This window comes from Lycorma delicatula, chromosome 7, assembly GCF_047948215.1.
Source record: "Lycorma delicatula isolate Av1 chromosome 7, ASM4794821v1, whole genome shotgun sequence".
Taxonomy (NCBI): domain Eukaryota; kingdom Metazoa; phylum Arthropoda; class Insecta; order Hemiptera; family Fulgoridae; genus Lycorma; species Lycorma delicatula.
The window spans coordinates 138,924,980-138,939,609 of NC_134461.1; the positions used below are offsets into that span (position 1 = coordinate 138,924,980).

A 14,630-nucleotide genomic window follows, 5' to 3' on the forward strand; every position below is an offset into this window, starting at 1 on the left:
ATCTTAATTTTTCAGGTAATGAAAACAATCTACACAGTTTTCTAAACAACCCAAATTATTCAAAATGAATTTTTTTTTCTTAATTATTAATTTCCTTATTACACAAAACACATTTGTAATAAAAAAATTCTAGTCTTTGATATTTAAGTTTCTACTTGCTATTTATCAAGAAAATTAATAATGGATAAGATTTGATCAGAGAAAAAAGGCAACAATTCTGACTTACTATACACCAATCTTGACTTAGTAGACAAGATTACATCATGGTCCATTTCTGTTTAATTTATTTTAATGGTCCTCAGATTTCCTTCAAAATTTAATTACTGCTCCCATATATATTTAAATTAGCAGTGCATCATTTCAAAAAAAAATCTCTATAACTAATAATTTCAAAAATTAATTTATTAAAAAATATATATACATTGCTATTTATGGGGGTGGGCTGAGAAGTTTCAGGCCTGACATATAGATGGCGCCGCAGGTTTAATTTCTTACTGGTATTCTATAGTATACTATCCTTCACTAGCTTATTCCTTCAAACTTATTGCAACGTTTGAGCAATCAAGTATAAAAAGAAAACGACCCAATCTAGCAAAAAAAATCTTGTTTCATATGACAATGCACCAGAACATTCATCAATTGACACAATAGCTAAAATCAACCGACAAGTTGTAATTGCTTTCCCAAGCGCCTTATTCACTAGATTTATCACCTATTTCCTAACCTCAGAAAAATGGCTTAGTGGATGATTTGAGAGTAATGAGTCACTGATAGTGTAAATGTATATTTTGAAAACTAGATGAATCTCATTATAAAGTTGGTGGTATAACTCATTACAGCACTATTATGAGAAGTATATTAGTCTTTGTGGAGATTATATTGAAAAAATAAAAGCAAAAAAAAACAAAAACCTGTTTTTTTCTTTTTCAGGTCAGAGATTATTCAGCCCATCCTCCTAAGTCAACTAAATTTAATGATTCTGTAATGTTTTTCTAAACTATAAAATTTCATTATATTTTAAGAAAAATTAATAAATAATAACTTCATTTGTATGTATTAATAATTTAATTTATATAATCAGAACAATCACTTTTTTTAGAATAATTCATTAAATTTATGATTACAATTATTTCATTTTAAAAATTCAGTCTTCAAAGAATGGCATGGAAAATTAGCAGAATATAAATATAAATTTCAATGCTGAGATTTATTTTCACTCTCCTGGAAATTTTTTTTTTATACTATTAGTTAAACCTTTTTATGGAGGTCACTAGAGAATCATGTATCCAAAAACAAAGAATAACTTTAAATTCCCTTTAAAAGGGAAAGGTGACATAACATATTTCTCCATTATGATGCTTCAGGCAATGTAAATCTCAATTGGTTTCCAGCCTACAATGTATCACTGCATTAATGATCTTGGAAGAGAACAATAAGTTATTGATGAGTCTTTAGTATGTATATAGATTGTATTTTTATGGTTATCTTTGAATTTGTGATGGGTGTAAATGTAAATGGGCTGCATTAAGTGTTCCTAATGAAATATTTTGGGAAAATTAAGTAAAGGTTCTAGAGGCTCACGTTTGGTTCAGGAATATTGGTAATGTATTAATATAAAAAACAATTCTATACATTCATGGTGAACTAATTAGGAAGATGATACAATTTTAAAAAAAAATCATTTAATAAACTGGTTGATGAAGATTGGTAAAAAGCTGATCAATTATCCAGAAAACTGACTTCATCACCTTAATTTCCACTTTTTTTGGTTAATCATTATCTGTATTACTTCACAAATTTATAAAATAATAAAAATGAATAAAATCCAATTTATCATAAGTCATTTGAAATTTTAAAATGCTTTCTTATGCACTAATACGAGAGTTGTTCATTAAGTCCTAAGAAAATCCAAGAGATGGCGCTCGTACTATCGAAAATGGTTTGCTTTTAGTAAGCGTCATTTGTCGCTAGAGTGCAGTTAAAGTTTCAGCTTTATCTTCATCACATGGTTTCAAAGTCATAGTTGATTGAAGCAACAAACTATTGTTTATTTAGAAAAATGGAAAAAAAAAGTTTTGAATGATGATTAAACACTTATATTTAAAAGGCTTAACACCGAAAGAGATCAAAGCTGAGTTGGATGAAGTTCGTGGCACATCTGCTCCTGTGTTTGCAACCATTTACACAATTGGGCAAATGAGTTTAAACGTGGCCATATATCCACAAAAGATGAACATTGTTTAGGACGTCCAGTGAAAATGACCACCCCTGAAATGATTGACAAAATTTATGATGTGGTTTTGAGAGATCGATGAATCAAATAGTGCAAATAGATGAATCAAATCTGCAAAATATTTGAGGCCACAGGCATATCACAAGGTGTTTTCAATTTTGCACAAAAAATTCGGTGAAAAAAATTTTGGCAAGATGGGTGCCGCATTTGTTCTGTGGAGAATAAATGTAATCGTGTGGTCGACTCTGAGGATGTTTTGGTGCTTTTCCGTTGCAACCCTGATGAGTTTCTGCATCGATACATAACTGTGGACGCTACATTAATACACTATTATACTTTACACACAAAGGAACAGTCAAAACAGTGGGTTTTTGAAGGGGAACAGGCTCCAAAGAGGGTGAAATTGGCTAGCAAGGTGATGGCCACGGTTTTGTGGGATGCATACGGTATCTACACTGATTACTTGGAAAAAGGACAAACAATAACTGGAAAGTATTAAGTGTCATTATCGCACCGGTTGAGCAAAGAAATCAAGAAAAAACATCCTCTTCCATCAAGACAATGCACAGGTGTACACCCGCGCAATTTCGATGGCCAGAATAAAGGAACTAAAGTTTGAATTATAACAAATTCACTGTACTCATCGGATTTGGCCCCTAGTGATTGTTTTTTATTTACAAAATTGAAAAAAATCACTTGGCGGGCAACAGTTCATGTAAAACGAGGAGGTCATCGCCCAAAAAGATGCTTATTTTGAGGACCTTCTGAAATCCTACTTCTTGGACGGCTTAAATAAGTTGGAGAAACGCTTGGAAAAGTACATAGAGTTAAAGGTAGATTATGTTGAAAAATACAGAAAAATTTACACAAAATAATTTTTTTCTATCTTTTTCTAAGGACTTATCGAACAATCTCATAATTATTTTTAAAAAAGTAATAATAATGTATATATATATATATATCTGCCAAGAACTATACTTGGTACAGCGCTAGCATAATGATGTTAATTCATCAGTAACCAGATTATAAAATAGAACCAGACAAATACAGCCTAGTGTACCTTGATGTAATGAAGAAATTTTTCAATGTAAAAGGAAAAAACAATAAAATAAAATATGAAGTGAAATGAGTTACAATTCTGCTCATTTGAGTTAAAACAAAAGAACTGACAAACTAAATTATCATAATTTAAGTTGTGTACTCAAGGACACCAGGATACCTTTCTTGTATTCAATTAGTAATTTAACAGATCCCACCCAAACCTTCTTCAAGGATCTCTTTAGTAATAAATATTCCATAAGTCAGTACAAATTGTTTTAGGTCTAACAAACATTATTATCATTAAATTACTCATTTTATCAGAAAAAATTATTATTTTGTTTTAAGTTTGATAGAATCCTAACTAGTTAGTACTCTTAAATAGAAAAATACTAAAAATAATAATGTCACAAAATTAATCAAATAAAACGATCAACAGAAATAATGTCATATTTTATAATGATAAATTTTAACATTAATTTATGGCTTTATATTTAATAATAAGGCAAAAGAGAGCAGACTAACAGAAATTTAGAGCTTGGATTATAATAGTACCAACCTGTATAATCTATTTTACCAAATTTTGTAAAAAATAAAAAAATTTAATACTTATGTTATTGAATATGCATTGTGAAAATACACCAATGTTAATTACATGCAAAGTGACTGAAAAACATTACAAATTTTAATGATAATAATTTTTACATTTTCATATAGCTAACTGTGAAGAAATATGATTCAATTTTTAAAAAAATCTAATTTTATTAAAATTTATAAAACACAAAGAAAAAATTTCATTGGGATATTTTTGCTGATGTAAGACAGGATTTAAACTTTTAAAAACTGATGTCACGTATACATATCAGCTATACATTTAGCGTATTGAAGAACAAACTTATTTTAAAACTTTGTCACTTAATAACATGAACAGAATAATTTTTGCATGTGATTATTAGATTTCACTATTGATTTTAAAATATACTAATTATTTCTCATATGAATATACTAAATTTAACATCAAATTTACATATGGTGAAGAAAATCAGGTCACCAATATCTTTAATGTAATCAACAAGCACTATGTGTAAATAAAACTAGTGGGCAATTGTATTCATTTATTTACGTTTATGAATTATATAGATAGTACAAATAATTAAAATTAAATTTTATTAAAGGTTGCATCAGACTAAAGATAAATAAGTAATTATTATTATTAGTTCATAAGTAAGTGATGATTAGGCTGGGAATAATGAGAATTATTCACTTTTCATGAAAAAAACGACTAATAAAATTGAAAACTTTCAAAAGAATTAGTTAAATTGTGAATTTTCAATTTCTAACATAAAAAAAAGTAGTCTACATACTAATAGCTTACTATGTGTTATCTATTGCACTTCATAAAAATATAGTATTGAAAAAATTAATGTTACCAAATGCTACAAATAAAATATACCATATTGCAACATTAACTGGTATCTAAGAATGGTTGCACTCACTTCATTAAATCAGTTCCCAAACCATATCTATTATAATCATTCAGTTCTTCAATGAAAAGTATACTGCATTTTGCTAAAATGCAGTATACTACATATAAAAAAATGAAACATTATTCGTAATTTAAAAAAAATTATTTTATAGAAAGGTGGATCTATAAAATGGTGGCCGATTAGTGTATTATATAGGACCACTGAACATTTTTTTTAATTTTATGTTCTTATTAACAGTTGATGACTGATAACTTTCAAGTTAAGATCTGCAATGTAAAAAAAATTAACTTCAACTGAAATTACTTGTATTTCATTGACAGCAACACAAAACAATAACATTATTACGAATAAATAATATTGAATAATAATAATAATATAACAATATTTAAGTATTTATATAACAAAATAAAATTTTACTGATAAAACAAAATTATACAATAAAATGTACTAAATACAAGGAACTAAAATAAAATGTTTTTAATAATAATAAAACAAAAAGTTAAATAACATTTAAATTCTATACAATAATACAGATATAAATAACAAATTAATTACAACTATCAATAAAATAATATTAATGAAATACAAAATTAAAATAAAATTTACATTCTTTCTCCTAAAATATTTTCCTTTGCAATAGAAGAGAATTATATTTAAAAAAAAATTATTTATATATATATGTATATACACATGTAATCCTAAAAAGTAAGTAAAATATAATATATAAGTAGAATTTAAAGATAGTTTAACATTAAAATCATCACAATAATATTACATTATACTTAAACAAATGTTACTACGATAACTACAAACTTTTCCGCTTTCTGAGCAAAATACAAAATATTACATTACCAACCAAAACTTACTGTTTTTACAAAAAAACACCATGATAATTTTAAAAAGATAACATTTAAAAAGCAATGGCTGAAAAAATTATACGCTCAAGTAATTCTAAAAATGATATTATTACCACATGATCGTTTTTCTTAGATTACCACACACTCTATTTTAACCAACTTAAAAAACTATTAATGACAATTAAAATTAGGTATACTATTAAGTATATTAATTGTTTATATTCTTAAATAAATGTAACCCAAAAAAAATATATATATAAATTATAAACTTGATTTTTTTTCCAGTATGTAACCTATAAAAACTGAAAGTATTGTAACCTATAAAAACTGAAAGTATTGTAACCTATAAAAACTGAAAATACCCCTTTCTATATCACTAAACTAGGGATGGTGAATTCATGGCACACATCCTGTGAGGAAATTATGTAAACATGATGTAGGAATATGGTAGGAGGGGCATGCAATATACGTAAGTATAATTTTTTATGTTACATATTTTAATTGGTAACATTTCAATCTATTCAGGGCAATAAGTTCAATAAAAATAACACAAAATAAATTAACTAAAAAATAGTTCTCTAAAAATCATCAAGGTTAACCTTATCCCATTGACCAGAACACTAATACATTTATGATACCTACTTGTCTATAAATTACACTCGTAGCAGAATCTATAAAAAAAATTAACAATTTTAAACATAACCTGTAAAAATAAAAACATAAAATTTAGAAGGTTATTGTGCATATGATACCACCTGAACCAGGCTAGCTTTTATTTAGATGTGTAAGGGGCATTCTGCTTAATTCTCCATCACAATTTCATAATCTTTATGAGATGATGAAATAAAAAAAAATGATTTTTAAAAAAACAGATGAAAATTGTTTGAATGAACACCAAAGGCAGCATGAACAATTATTAATAGTGAGCCCTTGGATACTGGTGTTTTCAATCCCTCATGAAGGTTTGTTGTGTCTACCCATGATTGTGAAATTATGCTTCATCAGTTATTTAATAAAGTTATTGTACTTCAAACCTAAAGAAATTGTTTTTTTTTGTCACAGAATTTTTCTGTTTGATGTTAAATATAATGAAAACTACGGAAGATACATCATTTGATTTGGTTTTTCAGGTCAAAAAACATAAGACACCATCAAGTTTATCCCTTACCCAAATTTCAGTATTCCCTTATCCAAATTTGCAAATTTCAGTATGACCTCATTTCAGTGAGGGATCTGAAATTCAAGCAAAATTCTTCTCTAGCCTTAACCTGATAAAGTGTTCTGGAACATAAGTTTGTATGAACCTTTTTCCTTATTTCAAGCTCTAAAATCAATTTCCAAATTATTTACCTTTACTCCTGAATCACTCTGGATAATATATAGGGATAAGTATTAATAGATAAACAAGTCGTAAAAAAAATTAATGTAAATTGTAAACATTAAATTTTGGGTTCCAAATTTGAAAGTATGATAGTATGTACGTAGAAGGAGTAAACTTAAAAAGGAACATAGGGTGAATATAAAATATATGGATACAGTGGATAAAGGAAGGATAGAATAGGATTCTTTACTTAGATCCTTAAGTTTTATTTTTAGGTACTTCATAGGTATACTTAAGTCTCTTGTATCCTTGGACTTCTTGAGTTAGTGAAGTTTTGCTTCAAAATAAATTTTTTGTTAATCATAAATAAATGGAAATATATTGCTATACTTACTACAGAGTAACTATGCAATGTAACTAGATAAAACAGTAATAATCAGCATGTTACTTCAAGCAGCTTGGTTCTAAAAAGTAAAAGAGCCGCTTGTTTTCTAATCCATCAGATTAGACTTAATAAATTTTGCAATGTAAAAGAATGAAATCTACCGATCTAAAAATTTGTTCTTTAGTAAAATTCATTCAACCAGTTTTGAGATAAATTATCTGCTAATACTAATTAAGAGCTTGACTGATTATACACCATTAATAATTATATCTTACATCTTGATCAAATGGTGCAATTTTTGATTCAGAGTCCCAAAGCTTGTCACATAAGTCATTTAATCCAACTGCAGAACATAGCTTTTTGCTGCCAATTGATGATATAATAGACTTCTCTTCTCCATTTATTATAAACTTAATATCATCTAAAAATGAAAAAAGAAAAATGAAAATACGTTTACTGAAGAGAAAAAACACTCATACTAATTTGAACTGGAAAGTTCTAAAGATCTAAGTTAGAATTGACATTCTAAACATGAATTTTATTTTAATGCCTACTGCAGTATAGTCTTATTCCTAACTAAACTTTACTGCTTAACTCTCAGGAATCCTCTTGACAGAAGATTTTGTTCCTTTTCAGATTTAACTTTCCTTTAAACTTTCATAACTTTACTACAGAGGACCCAAAGTTTGTTAATAAAACAAGTTTTTTATCCTACAAAAACAGGATACATTTATTATTGTTTTTTTATTGATAAAAAAAAAATCATTTGTTTAAACATGAAATAATATTTATACATAATAAGAAAATATATATATATATATTTAAAAGATAGCTGAAGAGAACTAAATTTTTCTATGATATAATATTGGGCAGTAGAATAATCTTGTTGTAACCCGATTATAATTGTGAATGTTAATTCACCTTCTGTGTTAATTAAGAAGAGACTTTTAGAATTGTTTAATGTTAAATGTATAAGTTTTTTTGACTTATAAATACTAGATCGATCTTCAGTTAATTTACCCTTATAGAGTCAGTTTCAGGTATAACTTGTATACTATAACCTACATTAATGGTACATTATTATACCCTGAAATAAACAACAAAAAAACCACACCTAATTGTAACCATAACTGTTAAGATTGCTAACATGATATCTTGTTATAATGAAATTGATTAAGTTTTGTTCATTGTGAGATGTACATTTGTTCAGCTGAATCTTATTAAATGGATCTATTTTTTTATGAGATATTAAGGAACGTAGTGGGATGAAGTAGAGTGCTAATGCTAAAACTCTTTGGAATGAGGGAATATATATTTGTTTTTTACTCTGTCTTTGTAAAAATAAGAAAACAAATGCAGAGAAACAATGTAAAGAGACTGTTACAGAATATGAGGTAATTTTGTGAAACGCAGAAATAAGGATTATTTTTTCTTTAACTTGTTCCATTAATTTTCTTGAATTTTCACACATATTATTACCACATGATCGTTTTTCTTAGATTACCACACACTCTATTTTAACCAACTTAAAAAACTATTAATGACAATTAAAATTAGGTATACTATTAAGTATATTAATTGTTTATATTCTTAAATAAATGTAACCCAAAAAAAATATATATATAAATTATAAACTTGATTTTTTTCCAGTATGTAACCTATAAAAACTGAAAGTATTGTAACCTATAAAAACTGAAAGTATTGTAACCTATAAAAACTGAAAATACCCCTTTCTATATCACTAAACTAGGGATGGTGAATTCATGGCACACATCCTGTGAGGAAATTATGTAAACATGATGTAGGAATATGGTAGGAGGGGCATGCAATATACGTAAGTATAATTTTTTATGTTACATATTTTAATTGGTAACATTTCAATCTATTCAGGGCAATAAGTTCAATAAAAATAACACAAAATAAATTAACTAAAAAATAGTTCTCTAAAAATCATCAAGGTTAACCTTATCCCATTGACCAGAACACTAATACATTTATGATACCTACTTGTCTATAAATTACACTCGTAGCAGAATCTATAAAAAAAATTAACAATTTTAAACATAACCTGTAAAAATAAAAACATAAAATTTAGAAGGTTATTGTGCATATGATACCACCTGAACCAGGCTAGCTTTTATTTAGATGTGTAAGGGGCATTCTGCTTAATTCTCCATCACAATTTCATAATCTTTATGAGATGATGAAATAAAAAAAAATGATTTTTAAAAAAACAGATGAAAATTGTTTGAATGAACACCAAAGGCAGCATGAACAATTATTAATAGTGAGCCCTTGGATACTGGTGTTTTCAATCCCTCATGAAGGTTTGTTGTGTCTACCCATGATTGTGAAATTATGCTTCATCAGTTATTTAATAAAGTTATTGTACTTCAAACCTAAAGAAATTGTTTTTTTTTGTCACAGAATTTTTCTGTTTGATGTTAAATATAATGAAAACTACGGAAGATACATCATTTGATTTGGTTTTTCAGGTCAAAAAACATAAGACACCATCAAGTTTATCCCTTACCCAAATTTCAGTATTCCCTTATCCAAATTTGCAAATTTCAGTATGACCTCATTTCAGTGAGGGATCTGAAATTCAAGCAAAATTCTTCTCTAGCCTTAACCTGATAAAGTGTTCTGGAACATAAGTTTGTATGAACCTTTTTCCTTATTTCAAGCTCTAAAATCAATTTCCAAATTATTTACCTTTACTCCTGAATCACTCTGGATAATATATAGGGATAAGTATTAATAGATAAACAAGTCGTAAAAAAAATTAATGTAAATTGTAAACATTAAATTTTGGGTTCCAAATTTGAAAGTATGATAGTATGTACGTAGAAGGAGTAAACTTAAAAAGGAACATAGGGTGAATATAAAATATATGGATACAGTGGATAAAGGAAGGATAGAATAGGATTCTTTACTTAGATCCTTAAGTTTTATTTTTAGGTACTTCATAGGTATACTTAAGTCTCTTGTATCCTTGGACTTCTTGAGTTAGTGAAGTTTTGCTTCAAAATAAATTTTTTGTTAATCATAAATAAATGGAAATATATTGCTATACTTACTACAGAGTAACTATGCAATGTAACTAGATAAAACAGTAATAATCAGCATGTTACTTCAAGCAGCTTGGTTCTAAAAAGTAAAAGAGCCGCTTGTTTTCTAATCCATCAGATTAGACTTAATAAATTTTGCAATGTAAAAGAATGAAATCTACCGATCTAAAAATTTGTTCTTTAGTAAAATTCATTCAACCAGTTTTGAGATAAATTATCTGCTAATACTAATTAAGAGCTTGACTGATTATACACCATTAATAATTATATCTTACATCTTGATCAAATGGTGCAATTTTTTATTCAGAGTCCCAAAGCTTGTCACATAAGTCATTTAATCCAACTGCAGAACATAGCTTTTTGCTGCCAATTGATGATATAATAGACTTCTCTTCTCCATTTATTATAAACTTAATATCATCTAAAAATGAAAAAAGAAAAATGAAAATACGTTTACTGAAGAGAAAAAACACTCATACTAATTTGAACTGGAAAGTTCTAAAGATCTAAGTTAGAATTGACATTCTAAACATGAATTTTATTTTAATGCCTACTGCAGTATAGTCTTATTCCTAACTAAACTTTACTGCTTAACTCTCAGGAATCCTCTTGACAGAAGATTTTGTTCCTTTTCAGATTTAACTTTCCTTTAAACTTTCATAACTTTACTACAGAGGACCCAAAGTTTGTTAATAAAACAAGTTTTTTATCCTACAAAAACAGGATACATTTATTATTGTTTTTTTATTGATAAAAAAAAAATATTTGTTTAAACATGAAATAATATTTATACATAATAAGAAAATATATATATATATATTTAAAAGATAGCTGAAGAGAACTAAATTTTTCTATGATATAATATTGGGCAGTAGAATAATCTTGTTGTAACCCGATTATAATTGTGAATGTTAATTCACCTTCTGTGTTAATTAAGAAGAGACTTTTAGAATTGTTTAATGTTAAATGTATAAGTTTTTTTGACTTATAAATACTAGATCGATCTTCAGTTAATTTACCCTTATAGAGTCAGTTTCAGGTATAACTTGTATACTATAACCTACATTAATGGTACATTATTATACCCTGAAATAAACAACAAAAAACCACACCTAATTGTAACCATAACTGTTAAGATTGCTAACATGATATCTTGTTATAATGAAATTGATTAAGTTTTGTTCATTGTGAGATGTACATTTGTTCAGCTGAATCTTATTAAATGGATCTATTTTTTTATGAGATATTAAGGAACGTAGTGGGATGAAGTAGAGTGCTAATGCTAAAACTCTTTGGAATGAGGGAATATATATTTGTTTTTTACTCTGTCTTTGTAAAAATAAGAAAACAAATGCAGAGAAACAATGTAAAGAGACTGTTACAGAATATGAGGTAATTTTGTGAAACGCAGAAATAAGGATTATTTTTTCTTTAACTTGTTCCATTAATTTTCTTGAATTTTCACAAGAAAATACTTGTGAAAATCACCATGACATCAGTCTATATAATATACTATCATCATCGCTTAATATTAGCTCTAAAGTAATGTTATGGTACAAAAAGAAAAACTAAGCAGTAATGACAAAAAAAATTTTCAAATTATCTATTTACTCAATGTAACTTTTTGTTTAAAAAATCTTTCACTTAAGTTACCTGGATACTAACTATGCAGTAACAAGTATCCTTTACAAAATAAAAAAAAAATTAAAATCTATTCATTCGGTACTGAGAAAGGCTTGAATGTATATGCAGCTACATAGTATGTAGTTAATGTTTTTTTTAGTTTTGAGGGGTTAAAATGATTAGTAATAACTACAATAACAATAAAAATAGAAAAAATACAATTTGAGTAAGTGGAATGTAGAGAATTTGGGAATTCTTTAATCTAAATCCTAAAAAAAAAATATTCTATAAAAAGTGTGGTAAGACAAACTAATGTGGAAAGTCATCTGGCAGAATGTTATACTCTTAAGTGAAAGCTTCCCTGGTTTCAAAAATTTTTTAAGCTTCTATTCCTTTTCAAGTGCTGAGCCCACTGTTTTAAATTGATCAAGTTCTTTCCTAATGGTGTAAGCTGGCAAACTAGATACTGTTGACAAATTGAAAATGAACCAAAATTCAGACTACACAATTTTCATATAGTCATTGTTTCTATAGAACAATTTTATATTTCTCGTAATGGCATGTTGTTCATCCCATCACAAATTTTTAGCAACTAAATGGCATGCTTTGAGATATGATTAATATTAAAAATCTGCCATTACTAGGTGTCATTTCAACTTAACAATTCAAAGATTTCTCTTTTCTCAAAAATCTTTATGTATAAAATTAATTCAATAATTCTTAAAAGTAAAAAAAGAAATAAATAAAAATGAAAGTAGTGGAAAAATTTTAAATAAATCAACTTGTTTCATATAAAAATACGGGTTATTAAAATAAACCAGAAAACTAGATTGACTAATTTATAAAGCTGTTTACAAAAATTTTACTTAAAATCTAAAACACAAAGATGAAGTATAAGAAAAAAACTGTTTATATGTCAATTAATAATTACATTTGCCTCTTTTATCACACATGTATTCATATTAATAATTTTTATAAATTGTTTTTGAATGGAATTTAATTTTCATCTTATGACTTATAACAATAAAAAAAAAGATCTTCCCTCAGAACCTATGGCATTAATGTATATGTGCATAGTTCCCTTGGAACTATGATATCACCTATGGCATCAGCGGCATTACTGTAGAGTGATATTTGCCTAATATTATTTATTTTTCTGCTAGAGTGTAGAATGGGATGAAATACTGTAATTCATGAATCAACAAGTTAGAAAGTTATTTATTACAAAATTACAAATTTGAACAAACAAGGATGAATTGGATTCATCACCATAATTCTTGAATTAGCTCAATTCTAAAAAAAGGGGACCTCCAGGAACTAATTTACATATGAAAATTAATGGAATTCACCCCTATAACCTTTACATTAAAGAAGTACTGATTCTACCATTCAGAAATTTTAACCCTTTAAATAATGCATAATGAATACAGCAAATTTAATAACAAATTCTTCATTTTAAAGCAATACATACAAACCTGGAAGCCAAACAAGTGTGAAATTCCTTGTTCCACCCATTAGAATTGTAAATTGTTTTATGTTGTTTATAGATGGAATCACTTCCACCCATTAAAATTACACATTCTAAAAATTTTCTGCCAATTTCATTTCCTACTGTCATAGCCCTCCTCTATGAAACATGAGACCTTGCCGTTGGTGAGGGGGCTTGAGTGCTCAGGGATACAGAGTAGCTGGACCGAAGGTGCAACCATATCGAAGAGGTATCTGTTGAGAGCCAGACTAAGGAATGATTCCTGAAAGAGGGCAGCAACTCTTTCAGTAGTTGTTACGGGCGTGAGTCAGAATGACTTAAACGGCCATATCAACATCACTCAGTCCTCTGAGTACCGTGCAGCTGAAAGCAATGGAAAACTACAGCTGCTTTTTTTCCAAGAAAATGTGGCTCTGCATTTTCATATAGCAATGATGGAGGCGCCTTCCTTGGTAAAATATTCTGGAGGTAAACTAGTCCCCCATTCGGATCTCCGGGTGGGGACTACTAAGGAAGGGGTCACCAGAAAATTAAAAAATAACATTCTACGATTCGGAGCGTGGAATGTTAGACGTTTAAAAAAGGTTGGTAGGCTAGAAAATTTAAAAAGGGAAATGGATAGGATAAATGTGGATGTAGTAGGAATTAGTGAGGTTCGGTGGGAAGAGGAAGGCGATTTTTGGTCAGGTGATTTTAGAATAATTAACTCAGCTTCAAATAATGGGCAGGCAGGAGTAGGTTTCATAATGAACAAGAAGATAGGGAAGAGAGTAGAGTATTTCAAAACGCATAGCGATAGAATCATTGTAATAAGGATAAAATCAAAACCTAAACCGACAACGATTGTTAACGTCTATACGCCTACAAGCGCCCATGATGATGATGAGGTAGAGTATGTATACGAAGAGATTCATGAAGCAATTAAACAAGTATAAGGAGATGAAAATTTAATAATAGTTGGAGATTGGAATGCAAGCATTGGAAAAGGCAAGGAAGGAAATATAGTGGGTGAATACGGGCTGGGCAAAAGGAATGAAAGAGGGAGCCGACTTATAGAGTTTTGCACGAAGTATAATTTAGTAATTGTCAACACCCAATTGAAAAATCATAATAGAAGAATATACAC

The 14,630-nt window shown here is 28.0% G+C and overlaps 1 protein-coding gene across 1 annotated transcript in view; it reads right to left on the reverse strand.

Moving 5' to 3' along the window:
- Positions 1–14,630, reverse strand: part of LOC142327363 (uncharacterized) — a 159,800-nt gene that overhangs the window by 137,364 nt on the left and 7,806 nt on the right. The window contains exons 2-3 of the mRNA XM_075370343.1: positions 10,668–10,813; positions 7,597–7,742 (exon numbers count right to left, since the gene is read on the reverse strand). The gene's annotated coding sequence lies outside the window, so the exon portion shown is untranslated. The remainder of the gene's footprint in view (positions 1–7,596; positions 7,743–10,667; positions 10,814–14,630) is intronic.